At 41.0% G+C, this 27,461-nt stretch overlaps 1 protein-coding gene and 1 pseudogene across 9 annotated transcripts in view; one reads left to right on the forward strand and one right to left on the reverse strand.

Annotated features, from left to right (window-relative positions):
• The window catches only part of MITF (melanocyte inducing transcription factor), a 247,335-nt gene that overhangs the window by 176,306 nt on the left and 43,568 nt on the right, over nt 1-27,461 (reverse strand). The window lies entirely within an intron of this gene.
• On the forward strand, nt 20,536-25,415 carry LOC118668558 (annotated as a pseudogene).

Below are 27,461 nucleotides of genomic sequence, written 5' to 3' on the forward strand. Positions count from 1 at the left end.
CACCACATCAGCTATGAAGGCAGTGTGAGTGAAACAAGAACCCAGAGTCAAGGAAAGAAGCAAACTGCAGTATTTCATCATGCGGCAAATGTGCAGACAGCAATGTTAGCCTGATCTAGGCCATGTACAAAAAGCAAAAGTCTTCTACCCACAACAGCATGTTCTACAAAGAAAGATATGCTTAGTTCATTGGTGTTTACACACATTCACGTGATCCTGTGGGTTTTTATTTTTAATTCATAACCTCTATTACATCATACTTTAATATGAGCAACAATCTTATAAAAGAACCATGTGATAAACCAGCTGGTCCAACGTCCACAATGCACCCTGATCACAGATGAAGTATCTGGGAATCTTTACCTTAATTCCTTCAGGGCGCCTTCAACCCCTGTTATTGAGAAAATTATTATTCTGGCATCCTAAATAACACCTTTGTCATGGCGCCCTACAGGCTAATGAGGAGAGATCAGGGTAAGAAATCAATGACACAGCAATACTGGTTATGATCATACTATTGTCCAACTCTTGCATAAGAACATAAAGGCCATACTCCCCCCCCCACACCCAACTCATTCTTTATACCACAGACCTCATGGTACCCTGGAGATACTATATAGTGAAGATATTTTCTGGGATTGTGACTTCTCAGGAATGATGTGCAGTCACTGGGGACTGTCTCCGGAGTCAGTGAGGCCAGCCCTAAATGTCCTGTGGTTTCTGCTCAGTGCTCCCATTACTAACTTACAAAATAGGCCAACAGAACACAATGGAACTCTATGTCATTCCTAGAGGCCCGGTGCATGGATTCGTGCACCAGCAGGGTCCCTCGGCCTGGCCTGTGGGGATCAGTGGACCTCCGTGCCACCGCAGCAGACCTTACCCGCCAGCTCCCAGGGCTCCAGCCCACTGTCCACGTCAATCCCACACAGCACGAAGTAGTGCGCAAAGTGGCAGGCAGCCAGGGAGGAGCCCAAGCCTGGGCTGGGCACAGTGCTGCTCCCGCTCATCCAGGCCTCGCTGCCCCTGCGCAGTGGCTCCGCTCCGGCGCACAGGGGGAGTGTCAGTGAGAGAGGCTCACACAGCTGCACTTGCCAGCCATGAGCCCGGCAATCTGGTGCCCATCTGTCAGCTGAGCAGCGCTCCCACTGTGGGAGCACACTGACCACCAGGGGGCAGCTCTTGCATTGAGTGTCTGACCCCTGGTGGTCAGTGTGTATCATAGCTACCGGCAGGTCATCTGGTTGTCTGGTCGTCTGGTCGCTTAGGCTGATAGATGATAGATAGATAGATAGATAGATAGATAGATAGATAGATAGATAGATAGATGATAGATAGATAGATAGATAGATAGATAGATAGATAGATAGATGGCACAAAAGAATTTTAAATGCTCTTCATTTTCCCTGAACAGTCTGTTTCCAAGCCCTTTTGAATTTTGCTCTGAAATATCTTTCAAATCCTTCTGTTTGCTCCAACTCCACTGTTCCACCCTAAAGTCACCAGTCTCTTGACTGGACTAATACAAGAGCTACCTAAACACTCTCCCCAGAATGACTCTTGCCCCCAGCTCTGCATGACCCTACCCAGCCCTGCTCAACCTCAACTGCAGCCCAAGTCATCTTTTCAAAAACCACACATGACCCACCACCTACTTTCCCCTCCCACCTTTAACTTCTACAATGGCTTTGCGCTGCTTTGGGTAAAATCTACCTCCATTTCAGGGCAGCCAAGGCCCTGCACAGTGTGTGCGTGGTGGACCTGACTGAGCTTCCTAGCCTCAGCCCCTACCACACTCTGCACTGAGACCTATGGTGACTCCATTTGGGTCTTCTCATGGTTGTTTGGGCACACCGTACTCCCTTCCCACCCCAAAGCTTACTGCACATTCTTTTTCCTTCTGAAATATTCTCCCCATACTCCACTCGTACCTTTCCTACCTCAGCATAAAATTTATCTCCTTAGAGAGGCCTTCCCTAACCCCTCTCTTCAGGTCACACCCCCTATTACTTGGTCTTTTATCACTTTTACAGCTGTAAACTGGCATTTATTGTCTGACTGTTGGATTAATCTCCATCTCCTCCACTGACTACAAGCTCCATGCAGACAGAGACTGTGCCTGCTATAACTGGTGGCCATCGCCCAGTTTTCCTGGCACAGTCCCAGTTCACTACTATTGTCCTAGAGTAGTTATTAAGAGTGGCATCTTTGTGTCTCAAAGGGATCTAACCGGACTAAAACTTACATGGTTATCCTAATTTTAGTTCATCATTGAAACCCCAGTAACTACTGCTTAGCAACTACATAGTCAGTTAGTATTGACTGAATTACTAATGAGCATAAAGTCTAACTATATATGTATATATATTCATATGAAGGGGAAAAAAGAGATTTACCAAGTAGCTTTCCAACATACCAAACTGCTAAACAGAGAGAACTAGCAAATATATAGCCAACTCTTAATCTCTGGCAGTTAAAATAACGAAGCTTAGTTACTAAATGCACAATACTTTAGATCAAGTCTAGAGAAGCACCTTTGTATTCATATTGTTCCAAAGTGGGTCACGAGAAGATTAACTGTTTCCATGAGGCCAGTACTTCCAAGGCTGGTAAAGAACACTTTGACCCAAATAAAGGTATCAGAGTGGTTTATCTACCACAGAAGCACAGGAAAAGGCATTCTACCGTAATTACTGCACTTAGTAAAAAAAGGTGTTGCCTGAATATGTCATTATAGACAAGCAAGACTCATCAAATTCAATCATAGGTATAGAAGAAATTAAATTACATTTCCATTTATTAATTGCCTTTAATCAATATAAAAAGCCTTTGTTGAACAACGATCTGCATTTGAGAAGGGAACTATAAAATAAAACATATTTCATGTATCTGCTTTGGACACTGGACAATATGTGATCATTAATTCCATCACAGCAATAATAATAGTTCAGGTAAACCATCTCCTAACTGCAGTTCTGAATTCCCCATTGATCAGACTGAAGCAGTAGGAGATCCACAAAGAGCCAAAGGCAATAAAATAACATCCCAGCATTCCTCAGGCCTGAGGTGTGCTGTGTCATCCCTACACAGCTCCAGAGGGCTGGAATGTACCACAGGAATCAGAAATAAAAGAGAAGTTCGGCAATCAGACCACCAACCAACATGCTGAGGAAACAGCCCAGCCAGAAATGCTTTCGTGAGGCTTCCCCAAGGAGAGGCAGACCACTTTGTTTTCCTTTATGTTGAAAACTGTGAACAACCTGCAGCCAAGATAAGAATCTTTCCCAGAGGACCGGCCAGGGAGGAATGTGTAAAACCCTCTCCCAAAGGGAGCTCTGTATCAGAATTTCCCTGCATTACTCATTTTACTGGCGTGTGTTTTTTTCCTGTCTTAATTACACATGGAACCAATCTAACAATAATTGCAGTTTTAAGTAAAAGACTTCCATTTTTAAACTATCAGAGTTTTGTTCTTTATACATAAGAGCACAGCCTGAGTTCTTAGGTGATGGATTCAAGGGCTCACCTGTAAAGGCCTAGAAACCTTACTGCTACATACACAAATTTATAATGGGCTAAATTGTTTTTCCTGGGAAAAGAATTCTTAGCTTCAAATTATAAATTGGTTTTTGATCTCAAAGTTAAGAACCCTTTTATTATCAAATTAATTCCTCATTTTTTAAAAAAAGCTCCCAATTAAATGAATAGTAAAATGAATCCCTCAGTTAAAAAAAAAAAATGTTTAGTACTGCAAACAGACTGCATCCAAAATTTGCTTTACAAGTTGGATTTCATATAACCATTTACATTAAATAAACCAAATTATAATAAACTATGTGCTGTTCTTCTAAAACTGCATTTAATGACTTTACCAAATATTTACTGATTGTCTATTATATATCATGAATATATTAAGTACTGAGGTATAATGAACTTCCTTCCTGCCCTTGTAGCATGGATGGTCTAGTGCAGTGGTCGGCAAACTTACCAACGTTTGAAATTTCTTTTGAGAGCCAAATTTTTTAAACTTAAAACTATATAGGTAGGTACATTGTTATTAACTTAATTAGGGTACTTCTAAGGCTTAGGAAGAGTCACACTCAAGGGGCCAAAGAGCCGCATGTGGCTCGCGAGCCACAGTTTGCCAACCACGGGTAGTGGAAGAGATGACAATAAGCAAGTAAGTCAATAATTAAAATACAGCATCACAAAGGTGAAGGGAATAAGAAATTATAAAGCAGTCATGGGCATGGGAAGAGAGCATGGGGAATATAATCAATGATGTTGTAATAACTAAGTATGGTACTGGGTACATGCTGAAAATATCAGGGATCATTTCATAAATTATGTAATTGTCTAACCATTATGCTGTACACCTGAAACAAATATAATAAAAAAAATTACTGTCTAGAAAAAAATTAAATAAAATACACGATCAAAGATGTTCTTAATCACTATGAAAGACACCAGCAGACAGCTATGCCATCAGGTGGTCAGGAAAGGACTCGCTCTGTTTTCCTCTACCCAAGAAATAGAGCACAAAGCTTTAAATAATCAGAGCCAGAGGCAACAGTACAGGGCTTCTTGTTTTTAGCTGGGAATACCTTTAAAGTATCAAGTTATCATTAAAATATTAGTTAAAATAGTGAATGGTTGTTAAAATATTAGTTACTCTAAAATTCTAATAATGTCTATGAACAAAAAATTACAAATGGCAATAAAATTCTTTTTCTAGTTTGAACTGGTTAGCTAGGAAGGCAATAGGAGCCCTAGCCAATTTGCTCAGTGGGTAGAGCGTAGGTCCATGGACTGAAGGGTCCCAGGTTCGATTCTGATCAAGAGCACAAAAGTCAATGTGCATGCAGGAGGCAACCAATCGATGTGCCTCTCTCACATCGATGTTTCTTTCTCTGTGTGTCTCTCCCACTCCCTTCCCCTCTCTCTAAAAATCAATGGGAAAATATCCTCGGGTGAGGATTAATAAAACAAACGAACAAAAAAAGGCAATAGGAAACTATAAGGTCATAAAAATTACCAGACAAAATAATGACTGAAAAAGTCAGAGAATGATTCCTGTAACATCTGACTCTATAATACATTCAGAATATGACAAGCTTTGGTCAAAATCTAGATTTAGAATCACTGGCAGTCCCTGGGCACAGAGACGTGTGACCTCTGTGTGTAACATAATGTGGGTTCATAGCTCCACTAGGCAGAGCACAGTTGTTTCATAGCTTTTCAAGTTCAAGGAATAAGATTCCACGTGGTGAGGTCTCAGGGCTGCCTCTTGCAGGCCTTCCATAGAACCAGCACGGGTGTCTTCCCTGCATTCACAACGCCCTTGCTAAGGGTGGGCTCAGATGGTGGGGGGGGGGGGGGGAGTGGGGGGGGTGCCTCAGAGAGCCAGCAGAGGCTCTTTTAAAGCAGAACAAAAAGAAGTTGAAAGTATATACATTAGAATCAAATAAAAGTCTGTCCTCATATACCACAAAAGTAAATCAGATTTTAAAACTATTGGCTCTCAACTGCACTTGCGTACATAAACTTCCCAAAGTGCCAGTGAAAAGAATAAACGCCAGAATAACATCAAGTGCTAGCATATATTATTAAGAGAGAATTAACCATAAAAATTATTAAGTGTTGGGCATGGACAAATCACAGGGGGGGAAAGGTAAGTGCTAAAGAACAGAAAAGGGGAGAGAGAAGCCAGAACACACAGGGGCCTCAACCCCAAAAGTGTGCAGAGAGTTGGGAGAGACTGTTGACAGGAGCGGGGGAGACAAACCAGACTGGCAAAATGGACCAAGAAAAGAACTATGACACAATCTGTCCTCACAAACGGTAGTGTACTGTAGGACTTCAGGAGATGGGAGTTGGCTGTCACACAGTGAAAGAATGGCACTCATGGCTGCATGTTCGGGGACCAGCAGTGGCATGAGACTGCCCTGTGCTGGCCCGTCCCTCCTGGGGCAGCGCAGGCTCGCCGCCTTGAACTCTGCTATTCAGATGAGAAGAGAAACAAGCACAAAGCAGCCTGGCTCACCCACGAGGAAGACACACTTCTAGAGGGGGCTTCCCAGCATTGCGGAAGCTGTTTCCTCTTCCTCGCTAAGGGAAAATTTGTGGTTAATTAAAAAAAAAAAAAAATGAATGATTGGGTCAATGGAGTTCATAATATTAACAGTTGCAATTCTTGTTTTTTCATGGGATAAAAGTAGAAACTATTGAGAATGAAAGCCTTCAATGTACCCTAAGTTGTATATATGCACACTGCCTTCTGGTCATTAAAGCAATTTCTATCCAGAGACACATTTTAAAAAATAGAATTGCTTCATGCTTCATTCCAATGGTTTTATGAGTCAAGCATTTTCTTAGAAAAATTGAGTATTTTATGATATTTACTGCAAACCATCTCATACTAAAATAATTACTAAAAGTAAACCCCAGGGCTCAGTAAATATCCAAGGAAGATCTTCCTTCCCCATGCATTAACCTCAGTTCCAAGCCGTCTGAGACACAGACCAATACAGCTCCTGTTTCTGAAAAGATGTTCACTGGGAATGAGAATGATAAAACTGAAATTCTTTCTGAGGGCTATGCAATGGTTTATGGGAAGACGAACAGGAGACACAGTGCCAGGACCTAACCCAGCCCCTAGCTAGAGGAAGCTAGGGCAAAAGTAAATGCCTTAGAGTAGTCAGTGAATAAAGAGACAAATATTAACGTGAGGGTACCAATTAGACAACTTCATGAGCTGGCTTTTCACATGTTAAATCATCCTTTTCTCTTCTCGTGTTACATTTCAGAAACGTTCCCTTCTATTTCTAGTGATGTTTGGCTAGCATAATAGAAGCTGCGTGAGAATACGGACAGTCAATTAGCACAGGGTTGGTGCTTATGAAGTGTCTGAAGAATTAATGACCAACACATGAATCAATACATGTATCAAATCAATGCATTAATGAATGGTGGAAAAATAAGTGGATGGCAGTTCCCTCCAACATCACTTTGGTTTCTCTGGGCTTGGATTGTCACCCTCCCCACAAAGCCATATTTAGTCACAAGCCATGAGACTATCCTAAAGGGACTTGTCAAAAATTTCATTTCATTTCTTGGATTCTCATGAAGAAATGGAATGGTTTCAAGAGGAAAGTACTAGTAAAAACATGATTCAGAAAAGTTGATTCAAATCCTACTTCTCTACCTAGAGGTCCATGGCTCGGCCAGGGCGTCTCAACCTCAGCACTACTGACATGTAGGGCTGGATCACTCTTTCTTGTAGGGGCTTTCCTGAGCATTGCAGGATGTTCATCAGCATCCTGGCCTCTATTTACTAGATGTCAGTACCACCCTACACATCCAGCTGTGACAACCAAAAACATTTCTCCAGACATTGCCAATATCTCCAGGAATCAACAGCATCCCCAGGTGGGAACCACTACTGTAGGCAACTCTCTTCCTTAATTGTCTGATTTTCTTTTATGAAAAACTAGAGGCCCAGTACACAAAATTCATTCACAGAGGTGGGGGGTTCCTCAGCCCAGACTGCACCCTCTCACAATCTGGGACCCCTCGGGGGATGTCCAACTGCCAGTTTAGGCCCGATCCCTCTAGTAATCTGGGACCGCTGGCTCCTAACCACTCTTCCTGCCTGCCTCATCACCCCAACCACTCGCCTGCCTTCCTGATTGCCCCTAACCACTCTGCCTGCCTGCCTGATCAACCCTAACCACTCGCCTGCCTGCCTGATCGCCCCTAATCACCTCTGCCTCGGCCCCCACTGCTGCAGTTTCATCCAGAAGGACATCCGGAATGACATTCGGAAGGTCGTTCAGCTGTCTGGTCTAACTAGCATATTATGCTTTTATTACTATAGATGTAATACCACTCTCCTCAAGTAGTGCTTGTAATTATCTATAGTAATAAAAGTGTAATATGCTAACTAGACTGGACATCCTTCTGGACGACCTTCCAGACAAAGCCGGGGCTGCAAGGGAAGCCCAGCTCCCAGGTGCCTGCCGGCAGCCAGAGGGAAGCCTGGGTCCCGGGTGCCAGAGGGAAGCTGCTGCCGGCGGCTGGGGGAAGGAAGGCCTACTCTTGCACAAATTTCATGCATCGGGCTTCTAGTTAAATTATAAGATAGCAATTACAACTAATTCTGACAGCAAGGCTAATATTTATCAAGTGCCCATTATGGGCCAGGTACTAAATAGAGAAGTTACTTAAAAATGACTTCTCCAGTCCTCACCATGGCCATGTGTATTGTAAGTGCTCTCATTTTCATCATAATCACACAAGTAGCTGTCACAGCCAAGGTTCCAATAGAAGCCATCTGACTACAAGACCCCTCGCTCTCAACCACCATGCTCTACAATGAATCTCTGCACACAGCCTGCCACTCAGCAGGCCTTCAACAAATACTTGTCTCATTCCAACAATTTTTCCTAATTTTCTTTTCCCAGAATAGTCAGAGATCAGTATGTTTCCCTACTGCCTGAAATCTGGAATAATGTTTTAAAATCCCCAGGTCAAATATATCATAGTTTCCTCTTCCATCCTTATAATTAGTGACTCTCTCCTGCCTGCTGTATGCTGTGAACACGCCACATCCATGACATCCACTGGCATCCATGCTCTCTGCATTCAACTGGAAATCTCTAAAGATTAGAGACCAGGTTCCCCACATAACTGAAGTACTCTTTACATGTTTATGGGTGACAGTGGATATCTTACATTAGAGACTAGCAAAAATATATTGTTATTGATTTGACATTGTCAAGGTTTGCAATGAAAAAGCTATACACAGCCCTGGCCGGGTTGCTCAGTGGTTAGAGTGATGGCCTGGCACTGAAGGGTTAAGGGTTTGATTCCCAGTCAGAGCAGATACCCAGGTCATGGGTTCTATCTTCAGTCAGGGCGAGTTCAGGAGGCAGCTAATCAATGTGTCTCTCTCACATCAATGTTTCTCTCCCTCTCTCCCCCTCTCACTCCCTCCTTTCCTCCTTACCTCTTTTCTTCCCTTCCTTCTATTCTCTCTAAAACCAACAGAAAAAAGTGCCCTCGTGTGCTTGGGTGAGGATTAACAACAACAACAAAAAAGCCATACACAGAATTTTTGAAGGGGTTACGACAACTAAATTCAACTGAAGTTGAATAATTTTATTTTTAAATACTAAATTACATCTAATGAATGGGAGGAATAGAAATCCATAATTTTTTAAGCTTCTTAATGCTGGCCTTAGCCAGGATGTTTTATTCACTTAAAACAACAATAAAAATGGGGTTAGCTACTGTTAGCAGAACGTTTTCTATAGGATTTAAAGATTCTTATACGATTACTATACATGGAAATAATAATAATGGAAACAGCATATGAAGAATAAACACTTAAAGTTTTTTTAAAAAGTTACACACAAAAAATTTAAACTATAAAGAGACACACTGTTTATTACCCAAATTTCTTTTTTGGCATTTTTCATATAATGATGGATTTCTGTAATTCATACATGAGAATATTTACTTAAGGCTTAATTTGGTAGAAGAAATCCTAATTTATATACCACAACTGCCATTTTCTGGTTCAGTTACTTCCTCTAAGTATGTTAATTCCAATCATAAAATAGTATTTCAAATACTATTCAAGATTCCTTCAGTTCTAGAAAAGACACAATTCAAAATCAAGTTTGCATAAAAATGACAGGAACAATACACATTTTTTACATGGAAGGGGTGGGGTGAAGGGGAGAATTAATAAAGGCCCTCCAGAAAACAGCATCAAAAAAAGTCAGACACAAGAACCACTTCGAACACACTAGAATGGCTATAAGAAAAAGACTGAAAATAGCAAATGTTGTCAAGAATATGGAGAAACTGAGGACTGGACCTAGTCTGCTGCTGGTAGGTATGTAAAATGGCACAGCTGCTGTGGAAAACAGCCTGAAAGTCCCTCAAAAGGTTGAACATTAGAGCTACCATATAACCCAACAATTGTACTAGGTATATCCCCAAGAGATCAGAAAACATGTTCATACAAAAACTTGTACGAAAATATTGGCAACATTTTTCATAAAAGCCAAAAACTGGAAACAACTCAAAGGACCATCAACTGAGAAATGAATAAACAAAATGTCTATCTACACAATGGAATATTACTTGGCCATTAAAAAGGAATGAAGTACTGATAGGCCACACAACAAGGATGAGCCTTGAAAACATGATCTGAAAGCAGCCAGACAAAAGGCCACAGTACACGATGCTGCTTATATGAACTACTCGTATCTAGTAAGCAAATCCATGAAGACGAAGTGGATTAATGGTTGCCAAGGGGCAGGGAGAAAGGGGAATTGAGACTAACTGCTAATAGGCTTCTTTGGGGGGGGAAGAAGGAAATGTTCTGAAATTTGTGGTGATAGTTGCACAAGATAGAGAATATATGAAAAACCACTTTAAAATGGTGAATCTTATATTATGTGAACTATAGCTTTATCTAACGTAATGCTAAAAAGCAGGTGAGAGACTGAAAAAGAGAAGCACTAGCTGTACAGACATGCAGTGGTTCCTCAGCCCTGAGACCTGACGGTGGTCCCTGCAGCCGCCTCCTCCCTGGAAAACCTCCCTCTCATTTAAGTGCCTGAACAACTGAGAGGAGAGGGCAGTGCTGAAGCTTTAAACAGTGAGAAATGGTGCAGGGCTTTGTGAGGAGACTGAAATCGTGGTAGAGCAGAGAACCACGAAAACATAAAAGCATAGTTTTGACAGAAGAAATAGCAGGAAAGTGAAAGAAACTGAGAAAGGGGAGGGAGGTTTGTCCTAGGATGGAAGATTAAGGTGAAACTGCGGTTGTTCTTTGCTCTCTCTGGTACATAAGCTTATCTGTGTAAATACATGACACGGGACCCTAGGAGGGAAAACACAGTATTGTAAATCAGACTCAAAAAAGAAAAAGCACCAGTGACAAATGCATACATCTGAAAAAGTAAGTACAGCACAGAACATACAGAAACAATTCTCTATCAAGTCACTTCTCAGTCATTTCCTCTTTCCAGCACTCCACAGCGATTTCCTACTAATAACCCTTTTCCTTCCTCCCTGCGTTTCTTCATCCGCACAGGTTTTCCTCCTGCATAAACACACCACTCTTCCTCCACTAAGTGCCAGACCATTCGCTAATCTGTCTCCTTCTTATGCATTCTCCCAGGGGTGACCCTCACACCCCACAACCTCCTCAAATGTTGCGCAGATATTTTCTGCTACCATCCCAGTCATTCATCCATTTATTGACTCCCTCCCACAACAAATAAGTATGATAGGGAATCAAATGAAGATACCATGGAAATCCAAATATGACATAACCTCTGCTCTATCAGAACCTACAGCTAGGAGTGGGGCTTAGAATTCATTAAGTGAGCACACACAGAAAAACCGTAAAATTACAAGTGACTTAAATAATTAAGTACAAGACAAAGTTCAAGTAAAGTATAAGGGTTCCATGAGGATATTTAATCAGAGGATTAGAAGGGAAGTGAAGAGGTAGAAAGGGAGGTGAAAAGAGTTCAGGACTGCTCCAAGGAGGAAAAACAGCAGATGCAAAGGCCCTGTGCAGGGAAGCAGCATAACATCTGTGGTGGGTGAATCATAGAAAGACTTTTGGGATCAATTGGGGAAAATGGGAAGGTAGGCAAAGGCCAGGTCATGCAGGTCCTATACCAGTGATGGCGAACCTACGACACGCGAACTCATTTTTTTGGTTGATTTTTCTTTGTTAAATGGCATTTAAATATATAATATAAATATCAAAAATGTAAATCTTTGTTTTACTATGGCTGCAAATATCAAAAAATTTCTCTATGTGACACGGCACCAGAGTTAAGTTAGGGTTTTTCAAAATGCTGACACACCGAGCTCAAAAGGTTCGCCATCACTGTCCTATACCAACCAACATGAGGTTATTACAATACCCAGGGAGAGATGATAATAGCTGAGCTATAAAAACGGTAGCAAAAAATTCTGCTATATAAAGAGATGTCAAATAATAACAAAAATGATCATTAACAACCATAATAACAGCAACGCTACCATGTGCTGAATACTATTACATGCCAAGACCCATGCTATTATGCACTTTAAATATATTATCTTTTTCCTCCCAACTCTGAATGGTAAATATCGGGATTTTTATTTTGCAATTGAGGAAACTGAATAAAGTGAGTTAAATCAGCTGGCTAAGACCCCACGAAGCAGGCATATGATACAGCAGGGATTGAATAAAGTCTATCTGCCTGGAATCCATTCATTAATACAACAGAGTTTCTTTATCATAAAAATAATAGAAATATCAACTAATGTGGAGCCAGAAACTGTGCTGGCATCTTAAAAGCAAAAGTTGCACTTTTAATCCTCCCACATGGGGAACAGCATCCCCACTTACAGATGGGCAAACTGAGGCAGAGCCAGGCCAGTTGTCGCATAAGCTGGGTACATAAATATTTCTACCTCAGAAAATTACAAAATGGAGATCCAAACCCACTGAAGACAAGAGAGTTCTGGAGGGGTTTTCCTTTCAATTAGGAGGCTGGTCAATTAAAAACTAAAAATGTGAATCAGCACTGTATCTATAATCTGTTTAGAGTCCTCCCTTACATTTAAGATGCAGGATGTCTGAAACCCAGATCCCTATCTTCACTGTGACTCTGACCACAGCACTGGGAGCCCAAATCTGCATCACTACATGTGTCACCACAGCACTGACAGCACAGAAAGATAACCTGGGTTATAGAGGAGACTTTTGAGTATTTCCACCAAAATGGGGAGAAGAAATTACTTTGACAATCAAATCATCTATAAAGAAACATTATATTTTTACTAAATGTACAGTGAAAGTATTAGCATTTCAAAATCAAGATTGAAAATAAATATTGCTTATAATTGAAGAGGACAATGTTAGACTATAAGAATTTTAAGAGAATAGAAAAGAATGAATGGGGCTCCCTGAATTCCTATTACTCACCTATCTGAATCTATCCCCCTTCAAGTATCTGCTGCTGCAACAGATCTATTTTCATATCTCCCACCGAGTCCAACAAAACAGAAAATCCTTCCTGTTTTGCCCAGAGAAATATTTTTCCTATAATCTATTCACTGTCCAAAATTATTTAATGGCCTTTCGTATCTAGTAGATGCCATAAGAAGCGTTCATTTACATGATTTGTAGATATTGCAACAAATACCTCTGTGAATATGTACAAAGTAAGGACACAAGCTAAAAAAAAACAGAACTACATATGCACAAAGATTGATATTTTTTGTGTTTCCTTGTATCAACCTAACCTTCAGCTACAGAGAAAGGTGTGTCCAGTATTCCATTCACATGTGGCATTAAATTGGTTTGCCAAAAGCCAAACAATTAGAGATACACCCTTTGGACTAAAATACAGAGCAAATTACCACATGTTGCTATTAAAAATACATTTTACATTTACAGCAAAAGAATGTCTCATTGCTAATGTACATAGCTTATAATAGGGTCCGACTCCTATTATGTGTATATGGTTCCTGCAACCTTTATCAGTTCACGAGTCTTAGTGCTTCTGCCTTAATGACATAATCTCTAGGCATCGCTTGTTTTGAAATGTTTAATTTCTTATCAAGGCAACCAAAGTAACTGGTCAGTCCTCCCAGATTTGTTTTTATAATTCTCAGGAAGAGAGCTCGTCTGTCAACTTCCCAAACTATGTGTATCAGAATGGCACTAAAGGTTTTCCTACCTATTTCAAGAGATTTCTCACAGGTACTGACAGATCCTATTTAAAAAAAAAAAAGTCCTATCAGATCATATCCCCTTTTTCCACCAAAAAGGACAACTGCCACTGCCATAATCCTCAAAGGAATAACAAGTAAACCCAATCTCCCAAAATAACAACACAAAATTAAAATTGTTTTTGTAACAACAGATTTTATGCACATGAGCAAACATAAAGAGAAATCACAGACCATCTAAGAGTGTGTATTTGTGTACAGATAATTTTATGTGCATTTGAAATATGTAAGATTGAATTAACATACTAGCTGTGTACATACCCTTAAATTTTATGAACACAAAGTTTTCTAAACAGGCTAAGAAAATTCATTACTGTTTTTAAAACCAAAGGTGATTTCTTTGTAATGTGAAGTGATTAGATAATTTTCTGTATTTTTTAATTGAAAGTGTTCTACAAAGGAATGAGTATTGGTCGATTCCATTTACATGAAGTTCAAGAAGGCAAAATGAAGAGTGACAGAGGTAAAACTAATGGTTTCTCTTGCAGGTGGTTAGTGGCTAACACAGACACAGACCATTCTACAGTGCTGGCATCCTTCTAAAACTCAATCTGGGTAGTAGTAGTCGTGAGAGTGAGTGTGTGTGTGTGTGTGTGTGTGTGTGTGTGTGTGAATAAATAAATCACAAATGCAAAGCAGCCTGGATGACTATCATCCTATATAATAAAAGGCTAATATGCAAATCAACTGAATGGTGGAAGGACGGGTCGCTATTACACACACTGACCACCAGGGGGCAGATGCTTAACGCAGGTGTTGCCCCCTAGTGGTCAGTGCACTCCCACAGGGGGAGCGCCTCTCAGCCAGAAGTTGGGCTCACAGCTGGAGAGTGCAGCGGCAGTGGCAGGAGCCTCTCCCGCCTCCTCAGCAGCCCTAAGGACCCCTCGGGGGATGTCCACCTGCCAGACTGGGAGAGGGCACAGGCTGGGCTGAGGAACACCCCTCCCCAGTGCACAAATGTCGTGCACCAGGCCTCTAGTTTTTTTAAATAAATGTATGTAAACTTGAGTGGTTTGCCTATTACCTTGACAACAAAGCTATCAAACTAAAATGCCAACCAGGACTTGACCATGAATTCTCAGATCATCTTAGCTGGCTATTAAGGCAAAAAGGGAAATGCACATAGGCTTATTCCCCAGCCCCTAGAAACATCAGTAATCTTTATAGTCAGCTGTTTGAAACAGGCACTATGTCAAACCAATGCAAGGCAATCTGACATTTTGTTTCAAAAAATGCTCTGATAAGAGGCCACAGTTCTAATTAAGGGCCTGAGGCCCAGCTCTGTTCAATCACAGATAGTCATTTGTAAAATATGAAGCTACTTAAATCATTATACAATGCATCTATTTGCAGAAAATAGTTACAGAATACGTTGAAAGTGGAGAGCCCCTTAATGATCCTCCCAAGCGCTGTTCTGCCCAAGGTCAGAAGCTGGGGAGACCCTGTAGAAGAGAGACAAGGCGGGCAGCAGGTGTGTAGCTGCCTGGGTGCCACTGCTTCCTATACACCTGAAACAATCAGCATGCCATGAGAGGACAACGTAGCACACGAAGTGCTGAGCCTCATTCGAATACGATGATGTAAGACTCAGATGGCGTTCCCATGCTTCTCCAGCTGAGCAGGTGTGCCCCAGCCACAGCCAGGAAATCCTCACTGTGATTAAGACAGCATGCCTTATAGTGGAGGGCCCTATGTGGATGTGCCAGTATGTCACCAAAATGTCATAACCTAAATAAGGTTCTAGGGCTGTTTGGTACACATGAACCAACTGAGGCTCAGCATTTGGAACCTAATATTGAGGTTCACTTCTAATAATACTAGGTGACAGACTCATGTTGTTAAATGTAGATGAACATATAAGAAAATAATTATGCCGCATGACTGAATTTTTAAATATACACTTTATATACATAAATACTATGCATTATCTCAACCAGGTGATACCCCCACCAGGGAACATCTGAAACTGTCTGGAGATATTTTGGGTTGTCACAATTGAGTGGGGGGTGAGGGGGTTGGCATGCTACTGGAATATAGTGGGTGGAGGCCAGGGATGCTGTTTCATATCCTACAATGCAACGACAGCCCCACCACAAAGAGCTATCTGACCCAAAATGACAACAGCACCAAGATTGAGAAACCTTGCCTGCTGGCATAGATATCCAAAATGCAATGATCCCGAGAGGTAAATTAGCGAATTAGAGAAGCTAAGCTCATAAAAACCAGATAAAATCATCAAGTAATAAATAAAAGCAAAACAAAAAAGAAGCCCTTTAACCTTCTTCTTCAAAGAAGAAACCCTTTGGTAAAGGCTTTTCAAAAAATTGCAGTTAAATAAGCAGCACTATTTGGGGAGTCTGGGGACGAGGGGGAATTTATAAACAATCTGAATCAATCAATAGGGGATTATGTGAATGAATTACAATAAGGTCATACTATGAAATGTTCTGCAGACATTAAATAATAATTTTAGCTACATATACTAATTCAGTACACTTACTAATTTGAAGAGATGCCCATGAAATCATGCCAAGAGAATAAAGAAAGTTACAGGGCACTGTATACAGTATGAGTTCACTTTTGTAAAAATTTAAGCAAATAAAATTTTCTACTTACATATATTATTTATACAAGCAGAATAATTGTTGATACAAACCAAACTGTTAATACTGATTTTTTAGAATGGCAGAATTGGTGATGGTGAGGAAGAAACTTAAGTTTTTCTTTATATGTTATTATTCTTTTGGAATTTAAAAAAGTTTATAAAGTCAACTGAGTTTCAGAAGGGAAGGAAAGAGAAGATAAAGATGAAGGAGAAGAAAGGGGAAAGAAGAGAGCATCGCGAAAGCCAGAAGTACTGGAGTCTGCTGTTCCCGGCTTCACCAGTGAGTGCTGCTCTTGACCAATTTAAGGAATAAAAAGAGGAAAATAAAAATTGGGAAAGTGACTCCAGACATCTACTACTTTGCTCACTATCAGGCCCCTGCAGCTAGCAGCGCCCAGTTTGGTTCAACTGGCTTGTTTTGTGGGGTTTCTGTGATCCACTGCTCATCTACACAAGTTCTGTGCTGGATGTGATGGGATCAGCTAGTCGTATCTCCTCAGCGCAGAGCCGAGGCTGTGCTGGAGGACAGCCTCACGCCTGGCGAGTGGCGATAAGGGTTCAGCACCTCAGTCACCCACGAGGAAAATGCCCAGGCACAGGAACCCCATTACTCAAGTCTCATCACCAGAAAGTTCTCAGAATCCAAGCAGTCCCCCAGAACTGGGAGCTAAATGTCGGTCACTATTATTCAAAGCATGGAAGTGCATTTTCTAAGTTCCACTGCACAAATGAAGTAGACCCAGTACGAAGCATGAAGCTTTTCTAAAAATGCCTCATGCACACACTTCCGCACACACAGAAATGTCACGCGCAGCACCACTGCTGCTCTCCCAGTGCTTGGCCTCTATCTTGAAATACTATGTGATAATAAGATAAAAGATACAGATAAAACACTGGGCCAACGTCAACTTTCAAATAACCACGATTTTTATATTTTTCACCAGTAACTATTCTTCTTAGCTTCCTAGGAGAGGCAGGCCCTTCCGTCTCTGAATTCCTTTCTAATACACAGGCATTACTTACAAATGGCACATTTTAAAAAATAAGAAAACATGATATTTTTTTTTGCTTGCAGAAATGACTCATTCAGCGCTATTAATCCAGTGGTAGTAAAATGAACTAAGTTATGACACTCAAAGAAGCACCACACTGTGAAGAAGAAAAACAACGTGGAGGACTTTTCAGCTGTCCGCCCAGTTCCCAGGTTTCCCAGTCTTCCAAGGGCAGCTAGAAATAGAGATTTCATGTGAAATGCCCTAATCTTTGCAAATGCTGACCACTAATGCATATTTTGTCAAAAACAGACTATGGCCTACCTGAATGTGTCTGTGGGCCACATCCAGCCTGAAGGCTTGTGTTTGGCACCTCCAGCCAGAGATTCCAATAATTCAATTAAGTATTTACATTAGTACCAGGAGACAAACACAATTTTTGAAAAATCTGTTAAGAAAATTTACCATCTTTTAGGTATTCAGTTCAGTGGTGTCGAGTACATTCACATTGGTATGCAATCCTCTCCAAAATTTCCTTACAAAACTGAAACTCTATATCCACTTAAAAACTCCTCTTCCCTCAGCACCACCATTCTACTTTCCATGTCTATGAATCTGGCGACTCTAGCTACTTCATGTAAGTGGAACCATCCAGGACTTTTCTTTTTTGTGACTAGCTTATTTCACTTACCATAATGGCCTCAGGGTTCATCGTGTTGTAGCATGTGGCAGATTTCCCTTTTTAAAGCTCAGTAATATTCCATTGTGTGTGTATAGCACAATTTGTTTATTTATCCATCTATTAATACACATTATGGTAGCCTCCACCTCTGGCCTATGATGAATAATGCTGAACATGGGTTGAAAATATCTCTTTGAGATCCTGCTTTCAATTCTTTTGGTACATACCCAGAAGTGAAATTGCTGGATCATAAGGTAGTTCAATTTTTAATTTTTTGAGAAGCTCCATACTATTTTCCATGACACTTGCACCATTTTATAACCCCTCTAACAGTGCACAAGGTTTCCAATTTCTCCACATTCTCACCCACATGAATTTTATGTTTCCTTATAACAGCCATTCTAATAAGTATGAGGTAATATCTCACTGTGGTTTTTTATTTGAATTTATCTGATTAGAGATTGTTAGCATTTATTCCTATCCTTGTTGGCAATTTGTATGTCACCTTAGGAGAAAATTCCTTTCAAGTCTTCTGCCCATTTTTAATCAGGTTAGGTTAGGTTTGTTGTTGAACTGTAGTTCTTTATATATGCTAAATATTAACCCCTTATCAGATATATTATTTACAAATACTTTTTTATCATTCTATATGTTGCCTTTTCACTCTGTTGATTCCTTTTTGATGCACAAAAGTTTTTAATTTTAATGTAGTCCCATTCGTTTACTTTTCCTTTTGTTGCCTAAGAGTTTGTTGTCATATCCAAGAAATCATTGCCAAGTCCAATGTCATGAAACTTTTCTTCTATTTTTCCCTTTAGGAGTTTCATGTGGAATCTTATATTTAGATCATTAATCCACTTTGAGTGAATTTTTGTATATGGTGAAAAAATAGGGGTCAAATTCATTCTTTTATATGACTTTCCAGTTTTCCCAACCTCATTAGTGGAAGAGACTGTCCTTTATACATTTAGTGACCATTTGACCATATATGTAAGAATTTTTTTCTGAGTTCCCTATTGTAGTCCACTGGTCTATTAATGTGTCTTTATGTCAGCCCCACACTGTTTTGATTACCGTGGTTTTGTAATATGCTTTGAAATCAGGAAATGTGAGTTCTCCAACTTTGTTCTTTTTCAAAATTATTTTGGCTACTGGGGCAAATACAGATTATTTGTGAAGGACTCTTGGGTTAGGATTTTCTGAGACACAAGCTGGTAAAGCTCTCTTTCAATCCTCTACCACTGCTAGTATGCAGAAGCATTAACTTCAGAAGAACTTAAAGACAATGCAACGTTCCAAGAATTCCAAATGGAGCACTGGATGGAGCAGACTCGAGTTTCCGAGCTGCGATGCAGGAAGCAGTGGCACTGGGCCCAGAGTTAAAGTTCTGTGTTTTGGCTCCACCATTTCCTATCTATACAACCTTAAGCATATAACTTTACCTCAGTTTCCCCGTCTGTAAAATGGATGTTATGACAGCATCTCTTTCCCAAGGCCATTGTGATGAACAAACAAAGCAATGCGGATGAAGCACTTGGCATAGTGCTTTCCTGGCACATAGCACTCAGGTCAGCTCTGCCTACTACCATCCTTCTTGGCCTTTATGCCTCTCAATAGTAACTATTTTATTTTTATTAGTGTTGTAATTGTTGTAATATTATGTAATGTCAGGCACCTAGGAGACCCATGTGGAAATAGATATCTTTTATTTATTCAAGCATGAAGTTCAATGTCAGCTGCAAGGAACAGTCATGATGAGATCAATAAAAAGGAAAAAGAAATAAAGTTCAGATAATTTATACTGTCTTGATGCAACCACAGATTCACTCAACCAAAAGGCATTTGGTATAGAAACACAATGGCCAGATAAAGAATCAATTTAATTCTTTAAAAATTCAAAAACAAGACACCAAGACTTTACAACAAGCTAAAAGGAAGATAATCCCTCAATTTGGTCTGGTGTACCCTATATTACTAAGAAAGAGTGGAGCTTAAAACTTAATTCTTTGGAAGTTAAACTCTGATCTAAGTCTTTTATTCATGAACAAGGGAGTTTAGCATGTAACTGCTAACATCCTATATATTAAAAGCCTAATATGCAAATCGACCAAACAACTAACAACCAGTTGGTGGGGCCGGCGAGTGGGTGGTGCCAAGCTAGCCAAGGTGGGTGCCAGCAGGCAGAGGGAGGGGACAGAGATCGGAGAGCAGTGGAGAAGCGATGCGGGCTCAGAGCCGGCCACTTGTCGGCCAGCACCTACCCTCCCCCCTCCAATCGGCCCACCGGTTGCCTCCTGCAGAGGGAAGTCAGACTGTGGCTTAGGCCCACTCCCCATGGGAAACGGGCCTAAGCCGTCAATTGGACATTCCCCGAGGGCTCCCAGACTGCAAGAGGGTGCAGGCAGAGTTGAGGGACCCCCCTCACCAGTGCATGAATTTTCATGCACCAGGCCTCCAGTGAGTGTATAAAAGAAAACTATCAGGTAAGTTGCATCATGAGTTGCTGTCAACTCTAAATCTGCAGCCATTCTCACTTATTGTGCAAACTCCCTTGATTCTCCTCCAAGACCCACACCTGCTTTGGGGAAGCTCACTCCACCTTAAAATTGAGGCGTAGAACATGGAGCCACTGTTTATACTAATCAGCCTCAATTCCCTCAGAGGACTGGCTCACAAATGAGAACAAGACTCAACTCTAGCCAACAAAAATGATTTGATCTTCTTTCTTTTCTAAAAGAACTTCTAGAAATAATGTCTCTCCCTCAATCGTATTTCCCCCTCCCTTTCTTTCTTGATGTGCAGGAGGGAGTAAGCAGCCCCAGGGGTACTTGGTAGACATCCTGACATAAAGTAGAATCAACAATTGAGTGAAGGTGGCAGGCCACCATGAAGGCTGAGTGGAAGGGATCACAGACAAGACACACAATACTAACTCGAGGCCTCGAGTCAACCAACCCTAAAGTTCAACTCTGAAAGTACCTGAACTCTTCACGTAAATGAACCCATAAATCTTTTTTGCTCGAGTTGAATTTTATATCATTTATGACTGATTGGATTTTTCATGTTACACTGAAAAAACTAATGCTAAAACAGAGCATGCTAAATAACATACCCTTCCAAGGATATATGCCCAGATGTATGTATTTGGGTCTATGGCCTCAAATATTTGGACTTCAAAAGGATAAAACCATAGAAACAAACATATGGCTTCCATAATCTTACAACAGACTCAATATTAATGTTAAGTGACTATTGCCAATCATGACATCTCAATGCCACATATGAAAACTTGAAGATTTGGCTCCTGGGAGCAATGAACATTTTCCAGGTATATTTTCTTTCCTCCTCTGGATAAGCTAAAACTATTTAATCTGTCCATTCATTATTCAATGATAACCAAAATGAAGGAACTCTACATATTCAATAGGACATTACCAAGACCATGGACTTCAGTAGCTTCTTTTTCTAAGGAGCCCAAAGAGCTTTCTAATCATTTACTGTCAACATTCCCATAAAGTAGGCAAAAGCAGGAATTAGTGTCCCTGGGGCAGCAAGGTGGAGCCTGATGAAGGTCACAGGCATGGGCAGTTGCAGAATGAAGCCAGACCCTGTGCTCCATTTTGAAAATAAATTGTGTCTCAAACCTGTGTTTGAGGGGAAGCAAAGTTAGAATAAGATGATTCTCCTGTTCGTAATTTCCTAACGTGCATACAGGCAGATACTTTCCCTTCAGCTCTCCCCCTCCAAAGACAGGCAGGAGAATCCTGTCTTCAAGTAAAGCAGAGAAACACTGGACACAGATGAACAAGTTTCTGACTGCAGGGCATTCCAGAGCCTTTAATATACTGATGCAAATTGTGATGCTTGAGAGGGTTAAATGAGCAAACACACATGCATGAAAGACCTTCGAAGAGGGCCTGGTGCATATCTATGCGCTCCTGGTGCCACCAGGAAAGGCAGCAGTAGATAGGAAGGAGTTCAGTGCTGGGACCAACTCCCTTCATTAGGATCCCAGCCCCCCCACACCAGAGCAGGATGACCTTTCTTCACCTGTGAAACTGATACTGAAATAGCACCTGTCTCGCGAAGTGTTAGTACATTTAACATGCACACAGGAAGCAATCAGTAAGTGTTAGATGCTGGGAGTGTTTTATTGTTGTTGCTTTCCAAATGGATGTTAGAATGTAGTTTCTCAAATTTATTTGATCACAGAACCTTTTCTTTTTCATAAACCCTCCTATGACATTATTACCTAGCTGGCCTCTGAACTCTAGTTCTTAAATTATATTTAATATCACTCCTTCTCCTCTAAGAAGGTAGAAATCACCCTGGATGTGTCCACCTATCTATCGCTTTCTCTCTCACCTTACCCTCCCAACATTACACACACACACACACACACACACACACACACACACCTGATATCTTTTTTCCCTTGACCATTCAGTAGATGGACATGACCTCAGGCTGAAGGTCATTCTCAGTTTCACAAGGTTAAACTTTTTCAGGTTGTATTTTCCTCTCACTCAAAATCTAAACTCATGAAAAATAAGAAAAGAGAATCTTCAGGTCCCTGGATTACTAAGTAAAACCTGAATATGATGTGATTTAAGGAGTGGAAAGTGGGTAACAATGTGTACTTGGGTCTAAGAGAGTAGCGCTGTCATTAAATGCATGGATTTAGGCCAGAAGATCAGAATATTCAAGGCCACTCCTACTTCTGACTAGTCATGTGACTTTGAGATGGTTATCTGTAAAAGGAGATGAAAGATGGTCCCTAGCTAATGGGACTGTTGCCAGTTTAAGTGAGATAATACATGTAAAGCACTTAGCAGAATACCTGGCACTTTGGAAGCATCAATAATGCTAGGCCAGCTACTGCTATTAAATTGTTGTTGCTACTGTAGCTGTGATTTCAGGACACCTGCCCCAGCACGCCATGACTCAGCTTGCCTTGCCTCAGCCCTAAGAGGAATGTTTAAGCCCCTCGCAGGATAACCTGAATTATACTCAGTGCCACGTCCATCAGCAAAGCTCCACAGCTAAGGGTTATCTGCTAGTACAAAGCTTTCATGGAAAAGACAGCAGAGAGATAGATTTTACCATTAAGAAAAGCCAACCGCAGCACTTTGACAAAGATAACAGGCTCTCACTTGCATTAACCAGCCCAAACAAACAAAAGCCAACCAGCTGGGTGCTGGAGCTCAAATCCAGGCCAATCTTTCCAGTTTGGGATATGGGACCCTTGAGATTTACCTGGGGGTCTCCAATGGAAACTAGACCTTGGATCTGACACTTTAGGAAAAAATCACAATAGTGTTTTAACTTCCCAACTGTTAAATTATGATTTTCCTATGTTAAGAAGTCCTTTATAAAGAAGAATCTCCCTCTAAAACTATTGTTTAGATTTCTACTCCTTCAGGAGTGGCCACCGGAGTCACTGGGGATACTCCTGCTCTCTAGGTCTTTACCAGGAGTCAAAGAGAAGCCTCGTTTGCTAACTCAGCTTCTCAACAAAGGGATTCCTCTAACAGGGGAGGGAGAGGGAACTCACCTGTCAGATAGTCTTAGCTAAAAACTTCATCTCTTTAAAAATCCATTAGAACCTTTGGTTGTGACTGCTTCATATACTTAGAGAACTCAAAATCCTGGCCACTAAACACTGAGGAAGTCATTACTACCTAGAATCCCAGAAGATCCTCAAAATCACTTTTCTGAATCCCAGAAAATCCTCAAAATCACTTTTCAAAGAATTCTGATTCCCTTTTCTCACCCCAAAAAGCAGCCTCCCTAGACTTGAGAAATATCTGCACTAAAGTCTGGGATGTATAGAAAGGAGAGTCATAAGTTGCTGAAAAGCACTGAGAACACCCACTGGCACAGAAACCCAGGGCTCATCCTCAGAAAGAACAAACAGCATGTTGTTCAAAATGGAACTGCTGGTATCTTCCCGAGATCTGCTACAGAGAATAGTGGGTAGTGAACACACACACACGCACACACACATGCACGCACACAGGCACACACATGCACACAGGCGGCAGGGGCCTGGCTACTTGGTGTGCAGTGTGCAGTGTGCAGTGTGCAGTGGGGAAGGGGTGGGGAAGGGCAGCCCCAGAGCGGCTGACCCTCTGCCTGCGGGATGGAGTCTCTGGTGGCCGCCATGGCGTGTCTGAGAGCAGCTCAAGAAAACGGTGTCCAAGTACAAATACAGAGACCTAACTGGCGTGAAACTATCAATGTGATTACGTTATACAAAGATCTCCAACCTGTATTGGATTCATATGCTTTTAATGATGGCAGTTCCCAGGAAATAATGAATCTCACTGGAACAGTTCCTGTGCTTTATAGAGGAAATACATATAATATTCCAATATGCCTGCGGCTGCTGGACACATACCCATATAACCCCCCTATCTATTTTGTTAAGCCTACTAGTTCAATGACTATTAAAACGGGAAAGCATGTTGATGCAAATGGGAAGATATATCTTTCTTATCTACACGAATGGAAACATCTCAGTCAGACTTGTTAGGGCTTATTCAGGTCATGATTGTGGTGTTTGGAGATGAACCTCCAGTCTGCTCCTGACCTACAATTTCAACGTCTTATCTATCATACCAGGCAACAGGGCCACGGAATACTTCCTACATGCAAGGCCTGCCCAGTGGAATCTCTCCATGCCTCTCCTGATACCCTTCTAATCCCAGTGGTTACCCAGGCTGTGCTCACCCACCTGGTGGTCCTTATCCTGCCACAACAAGCTCTCAGTACCCTTCCCAGCCTCCTGTGACCATTGTTTGTCCCAGTGGGGATGGCACAATCAGTGAGGACACCATCTGAGCTTCTCTCATTTCAACAGCCAGTGACAACCTGAGATGGCAGATGAAGGAGGAAATGGACCGCGCTTAGGCAGAGCTCAATGCCTTGAAACGAACAGAGGAAGACCTGAAAAAAGGTCACCAGAATCTAGAAGAGATGGATACCCATTCAGATCAAGAAGTAGCTGAAGTTGATTTTAAAAAAAAAACAAAAACCAAAACTATAGAACTTTTGAGAAAGAAGGATGAAGAATTCAGCTCTACTCTGAAAAAAAATGGAAAAACAATCTGAAAATGATATTGATGAAGTTATCATTCCAACAGCCCCACTATATAAACAGATCCTAAATCTGTATGCAGAGAAGAATGCTGTTGAAGGCACTATCTTTTACCTGGAAGAAGCCTTGAGATGGGGAGTAATAGACCTGGAGGTCTTGTCCCGTAGACAGTTTCAGCTGAGGGTACTAATGCAAAAAGTAAAGAGACTGTGGCATCAGTGACCTCGACTGACTTCTCCAATACCAGCTGGAGATTGAGCTTTTCTTAAAACATTCTTTTCTTCTCATTCTTTCTCTGATCAGTAGGCGCCCAGATAAGTTATTGCAGTTTATCATTCAAGTGGAAAATATTTTGAATCAATAATATATTTTTTGTTTTCTTTTGGTAAAGACTGGCTTTTATTAATGCACTTTGTATCCTCTGTAAACTTTTTGTGCTGAATGTTGGGACTGACTATGCTAAATAAAATTTGTTGCATAAAACACACACACACACACACACACACACACACACACACTTCTTCCCCAATGGCTTCTTTCATATACACCACACAATAAAAGATAGAATTGTGATATTGCTAAAATTAACAAAGTCCTTCACAAACAATTTAAAAAAATAAGCCATTGGAATAGCCCTTAAAATCATTTTCTTTACTACATTTGAGGGAAGGAAACAGTAGGAGAGACAGGCAAGAGGAACATGAACCAAATAAGAGAAAACTGCATTGAACCTTCAACCTTGTGTTGACACACCTCAGACAATGGTGAGGCAAAGAACCACAGCAAAGCTGGGCAGCATTTCCTGGAGCCCTCAAGTCAGTAGGACTGGCATCCAGGACCCAGGAATTCATATCTTTAATGTGCTCCCAGATGACTTTGCTCCCCAAAATACTGCTATCAGACACAGGAAAAATACAATAAAGTATTCCATAGCCCCTAGGCAAATACTTCAATTAGAATAGGGAGATCCTCAGCCAATATTTGTGGTACTAAAAGCAACAATACCTGAGCTGGTATTTTAACAAAGGCCATACACACACATACACAGATACATGTTCAACTAAGTATACTTACTGAAATAAAGTATCATAGTGAAATAAAGTGGAAAAAAAAGTGCGATCCATTTCCTCCTTCATCCGCCATCTCAGGTTGTCACTGACTGTTGAGATGAGAGAAGCTCAGATGGTGTCCTCACTGATTGTGCCTTATCTTTCTTTTCTACTTGCTCAATATGAACTATTAGTCAAGAATAAATAGGATTTTTAGAAAGATGGCTCTATCGTATTGTTTGCAATTTAATACTGTACAGATGGGCAAGTGAGATAAAACTCATTCAAACAAAATGTAATTTCTGGTATCTGAACTTCCCCATAATCTGTCAGAGGATACCAGGCTCTGCTTCCCAGCCAACATTGTGTCACACCTGGAAAGGAACCTATCTCTTCACATGCCTGAATTCAATTGAACTATCACTCTGATAGACAAAGAGAATACAGTTGCTATCTGGCAGAGAAGGAACAAAGTAAAAAGGTGTTTACCGAGGGAATCAGTTGCGGTCTCACCACAGAGCACATTATACTGAGCACAGTGATAAATGAGCTGAGCATACTTTTCCTGATCACTAGTGGGAAATTCTCTGGTGATGTGAGGGCTCTATTCTCATGTGTTGAGGAAATGAGTTAATTTCTATGTTCTCCTAAGGATCTGGAAACACACAACTCAAATATATAAGCCCACTCACCATTTACATTTGTAATTTCAATTACTTCAGATTGAGTATTCCTAGATTTACTGAAGTAAAAATCCTTCCATAAAACCTATAGAAGGACAGGTGGTTACTTTGAAAAGGGTTAAGAATCCTGCAAAAAATAAATGTAGGTGGATAATGTTTCATCAGGGAATGACCTAGAAAAAAGAAAAGACTCTTGATGAAACAGACTTTGAGTGGTAAACCATCATATACAGTATTCCTCTAAAAATATGTGGCAGCCTTGCCAGCGTGGTTCAGTGGCTGAGTGTTGACCAATGCACCAAGAGGTCATGGGTTGAATTCCCAATCAGGGCACATACCCAGGTTGTGGGCTCAATCCCCAGTAGGGGGCATGCTGGAAACAGCCAATTGATATTGCTGTCTCTCTCTCTCTCTCTCTCTCTCTCTCTCTCTCTCTCTCTCTCTCTCTCTCCCTCCCTCCCTCCCTCCCTCCCTCCCTCCCTCTCTCTAAAAGACATATTTTTTAAAAATATGGGGTACACCCTATGTAATGTTGC

Source organism: Myotis myotis, unplaced genomic scaffold (genome assembly GCF_014108235.1).
Source record: "Myotis myotis isolate mMyoMyo1 unplaced genomic scaffold, mMyoMyo1.p scaffold_m19_p_13, whole genome shotgun sequence".
NCBI lineage: Eukaryota > Metazoa > Chordata > Mammalia > Chiroptera > Vespertilionidae > Myotis > Myotis myotis.